Genomic DNA, 5,000 nt, shown 5'->3' with positions numbered 1-5,000 from the left:
TCTAACCAGAATAGAAAGAGGAGTGGGAGGCCCCGGTGCACAACTGAGCAAGAGGACAAGTACATTAGAGTGTCTAGTTTGAGAAACAGACGCCTCACAAGTCCTCAACTGGCAGCTTCATTAAATAGTACCTGCAAAACGCCAGTCTCAATGTCAACAGTGAAGAGGAGACTCCAGGATGCTGGCCTTCTAAGCAGAGTTCCTCTGTTTTTATTGGCCAGTCTGAGATATGGCTTTTTCTTTGCAGCTCTGCCTAGTAGGTGATTAGCTAGCTGTGATTCTCAGTGGGAGGAGGTGGGCTGTGATCCATAGTGGGAGGAGGTGGGCTGTGATTCTCAGTGGGAGGAGGTGGGCTGTGATCCATAGTGGGAGGAGGTGGGCTGTGATTCTCAGTGGGAGGAGGTGGGCTGTGATTCATAGTGGGAGGAGGTGGGCTGTGATTCATAGTGGGAAGCAGTGGGCTGTGATCCATAGTGGGAGGAGGTGGGCTGTGATTCATAGTGGGAGGAGGTGGACTGTGATTCATAGTGGGAGGAGGTGGGCTGTGATTCTCAGTGGGAGGAGGTGGGCTGTGATTCTCAGTGGGAGGAGGTGGGCTGCGATCCATAGTGGGAGGAGGTGGCCTGTGATTCATAGTGGGAGGAGGTGGGCTGTGATTCATAGTGGGAAGTGGTCTGGGATTCTATCCCATTCAGCAGCTACTATACAGTCCAGGAAGCTGCCACTGAACTCTCGGTTTCACCCTTTTCTCTCCCACCCCCCTCTCTCCCACCCCTCTCTCCCCTCCCCCATCTCTCCCCCTTCATCTCTCGCTTCTCATCTCTCCCCTCTATCCCTATCTCTCTTCCCCCCCTCTCTCTCTCTCTTCTCTCTTTCCCCTCTATCCCTATCGCTCTTCCCCCTATCTCTCTCTCTCCTCTCTCTTCCCCCTCTCTTTCCCCCTCTATCCCTATCGCTCTTCCCCCTATCTCTCTCTCTCTCTCTCTTCCCCCTCTCTTTCCCCCTCTATCCCTATCGCTCTTCCCCCTATCTCTCTCTCTCTCTCTCTCTTCCCCCTCTCTTTCCCCCTATCCCTATCGCTCTTCCCCTCTATCTCTCTCTCTCTCGCTTCCCCCTCTCCCCATCTCTGTTCCTCACTTCTACCTCATTCATCTTCCTGTCTTTTTCTCCCCCATCTCACATCTCTCACTCTCTACCACTTTCTGCCCATATGCTACATCTCCATGGTATCTTGGTCTCAGCTGTAGTTGTCCCTCCCCCCAACACTTTTTTTCTCTTGTTCTTACCTTTGCTCGTGTTTGTCCTTACAGAGCTCTTTCACAGCATCAACCAGGGCCTCTCAGCTCAACAGCCACACTACAGTGTCAACTTCCACCACCTAGAGAGAGAGAGAGGCAGGGAGGGAGAGCGAGAGGGATGGAGGGAGAGCGAGAGAGAGGGGGAGATAGAGAGAGAGGGGGAGATAGAGAGGCAGGGAGGAAGAGCGAGAGGGATGGAGGGAGAGCGAGAGGGATGGAGGGAGAGCGAGAGAGAGGGGGAGAGAGGGAGGAGAGAGTGGGGAGAGGAAGGGAGAAAGAGAGGGAGGGAAGAGAGAGGGAGTGGGAGGTAGGGAGGAAGAGAGAGGGGGAGAGGGAGGGAGAAAGAGGGATGGAAGGTGAGAGAGGGAGGGAGGGAGGGAGAGAGGGAGAGGGAGAGGGAGGAAAGGGAGAGGGAGGGAGGAGAGAGGGAGAGGGAGAGGGAGGAAAGAGGGATAGGGAGAGGGAGAGGGAGAGGGAGAGGGAGGGAGGGAGAGGGAGAGGGAGAGGGAGAGGGAGAGGGAGAGGGAGAGGGAGAGGGAGAGGGAGAGGGAGAGGGAGAGGGAGAGGGAGAGGGAGAGGGAGGGGAGAGGGAGGAAAGAGGGAGAGGGAGAGGAGAGGGAGAGGGAGAGGGAGAGGGAGAGGGAGGGAGAGGGAGAGGGAGGAAAGAGGGAGAGGGAGAGGGAGGAGAGGGAGAGGGAGGAAAGAGGGAGAGGGAGGAGAGAGGGAGAGGGAGGAGAGGGGAGAGAGGGATAGGGAGAGGGAGGGAGGGGGAGAGGGAGAGGGAGAGGGAGGAAAGAGGGAGAGGGAGGAGAGAGGGACAGGGAGAGGGGGAGAGGGATAGGGAGAGGGAGAGGGAGAGGGAGAGGGAGAGAGAGAGAGGGAGGAGAGAGGGAGAGGGAGGAGAGAGGGAGAGGGAGGAAAGAGGGAGAGGGAGGAGAGAGGGAGAGGGAAGGACTGTTATTATTATGCAGGTTAACCTGATTCGAGGAAGGTGTGAAAGGGAACCTGTTTAAGGTTGAACTCTGTTTGCCATGTCTGTTAATAATACATGGACCAGCAAGTAGTATCATTAACAACACGGGAAGAAGTAGCATAGCATTTAGTTTGCAGTCATGAATACAATAGTACATATATTTTTGATAGAAATAGATACAGATACACACAACTCCAATGCTGCTCCACTAAAATCCATGAGACGTTCAACCTTCACCACATCCATTTCACACTCATTCCCCAGGGTTACATTACAGGGATGATTCATTTCAAGGGAAGGAGGAATCACCAAGGACAGAGGGAATGCCACATATCCCCAGTTTGGAATCCGGCCCTGTAGTAATTCCAATTATTTTCACACTGTAGTAAACAGGAACTGTTCGTATCTGTCTCAGCTCAGGGGTTATAGGTCACAACCTCACACTAAAACGCTCTAACCTCGTGTCTCGTGTAACTATTCACACTACCTATGGTGGCGTTGCATCATACCAAAGAGAGAGATACATGGGAAAAAGAGAGAAAGAGAAAAATAAAGAAAAATGGAGAGAGAGAGAGAGAGAATGGCTTTGAAAAACTGTTGCCAAGGAAACAAGCATGGCAACGACGAGGCAGAGAACGTTCTGAGCTATCGATTAGCCTAGCGACAACACTAACCTCCTTTCACTCACTCTCTCCCAGATGGACAGACAGAGAGAACACATTTAATTTAAAAAGAGGAACAAAGGGGACAAGGAGAGGAAGAGACAGAGAAGGAGATGAAGATAGAGAGAAAAGATAGATGGGGGAGAGAGAGAGAAAGATAGATAGAGAGAGAGAAAAGGGTGAAAGGTGTGTGTTTTTTAGGATAAAATGTTTTCACAGTACAGCACCATTGTTAACCTTCACAGAGAGAGAGAGAGAGCTGTGCAACCTGGGATATCAGTCACCAGCTGGTGGCCCTCAGTGTGTGTGATTGTGTGTGTGTGTGACATTGTAGACTGTACATTTTACAAACACACGCTTCCCTTCTGAGTCTCAAACTCATACATCCTTTTTCTTTCCTTCTGTCTCTCGCCATCTCTCTCTCAATTCAATTTCAATTCAATTCAAGGGGTTTTATTGGCATGGGAAACATGTGTTAATGTTGCCAAAGCAAGTGAGGTAGATAATATACAAAAGTGAAATAAACAATAAAAATGAATAGTAAACATTACACATACAGAAGTTTCAAAACAATAAAGACATTACAAATGTCATATTATTTATATATACAGTGTTGTAACAATGTACAAATGGTTAAAGGACACAAGGGAAAAATAAATAAGCGTAAATATGGGTTGTATTTACAATGGTGTTTGTTCTTCACTGGTTGACCTTTTCTCGTGGCAACAGGTCACAAATCTTGCTGCTGTGATGGCAAACAGTGGTATTTCACCCAGTAGATATGAGAGTTTATCAAAATTGGGTTTGTTTTGGAATTCTTTGTGGATCTGTGTAATCTGAGGGAAATATGTCTCTCTAATATGGTCATACATTGGGCAGGAGGTTAGGAAGTGCAGCTCAGTTTCCACCTCATTTTGTGGGCAGTGAGCACATAGCCTGTCTTCTCTTGAGAGCCATGTCTGCCTACGGCGGCCTTTCTCAATAGCAAGGCTATGCTCACTGACTCTGTACATAGTCAAAGCTTTCCTTAAGTTTGGGTCAGTCACAGTGGTCAGGTATTCTGCCACTGTGTACTCTCTGTGTAGGGCCAAATAGCATTCTAGTTTGCTCTGTTTTTTTGTTAATTATTTCCAATGTGTCAAGTAATTATCTTTTTGTTTTCTCATGATTTGGTTGGGTCTAATTGTGCTGCTGTCCTAGGGCTCTGTAGTGTGTGTTTGTGTTTGTGAACAGAGCCCCAGGACCAGCTTGCTTAGGTGGTTGTAGAATTTAATGGCTCTTTTCTGGATTTTGATAATTAGTGGGTATCGGCCTAATTCTGCTCTGCATGCATTATTTGGTGTTCTACGTTGTACACAGAGGATATTTTTGCAGGATTCTGCATGCAGAGTCTCAATTTGGTGTTTGTCCCATTTTGTGAAGTCTTCGTTGGTGAGCGGACCCCAGACCTCACAACTATAAAGGACAATGGGTTCTACAAGTATTTTTTGCCAGATCCTAATTGGTATGTTGAATTTGATGTTCCTTTTGATGGCATCTTGCCTTGTCTCTCAGATCATTCACGGTTTTGTAGAAGTTACCTATGGTGCTGATGTTTAGGCCGAGGTATATATAGTATTTATATTTTTTTCTAGGGCAACGGTGTCCAGATGGAATTTGTATTTGTGGTCCTGGCAACTGGACCTTTTTTGGAACACCATTATTTTTGTCTTACTGAGATTTACAGTCAGGGCCCAGGTCTGTCAGGGCCCAGGTCTGTCAGGCAGGTCTGTCAGGGCCCAGGTCTGACAGAGTCTGTGCAGAAGGTCTAGGTGCTGCTGTAGACCCTCCTTGGTTGGGGACAGAAGCACCAGATCATCAGTAAACAGTAGACGTTTGACTTCAGATTCTAGTAGGGTGAGGCCGGGTGCGGCAGACTGTTCTAGTGCCCTCGCCAATTCATTGATATATAGCGTTTCTCTGGATGTAATATTTACAGGCGTGTGTTTGGGTGAAATGTTTTGTTCTATAAACTTCTGACAACATTACTCCCAAATTCCGAATACAAATACTGTCAAAATAACAGAG

General features: G+C 48.3%; 1 protein-coding gene across 2 annotated transcripts in view; it reads right to left on the bottom strand.

The window, feature by feature from the left end:
- The window catches only part of LOC112229185 (CYFIP-related Rac1 interactor A), a 61,444-nt gene extending 60,067 nt beyond the window's left edge, over positions 1-1,377 (bottom strand). For both annotated transcript variants that reach the window (XM_042309940.1, XM_042309938.1), the window contains exon 1: positions 1,287-1,377. The gene's annotated coding sequence lies outside the window, so the exon portion shown is untranslated. The remainder of the gene's footprint in view (positions 1-1,286) is intronic.
- Positions 1,378-5,000: the final 3,623 nt, after the last annotated feature.

Source organism: Oncorhynchus tshawytscha, linkage group LG31 (genome assembly GCF_018296145.1).
Source record: "Oncorhynchus tshawytscha isolate Ot180627B linkage group LG31, Otsh_v2.0, whole genome shotgun sequence".
NCBI lineage: Eukaryota > Metazoa > Chordata > Actinopteri > Salmoniformes > Salmonidae > Oncorhynchus > Oncorhynchus tshawytscha.
This window is presented reverse-complemented; position numbering and strand designations above follow the sequence as displayed.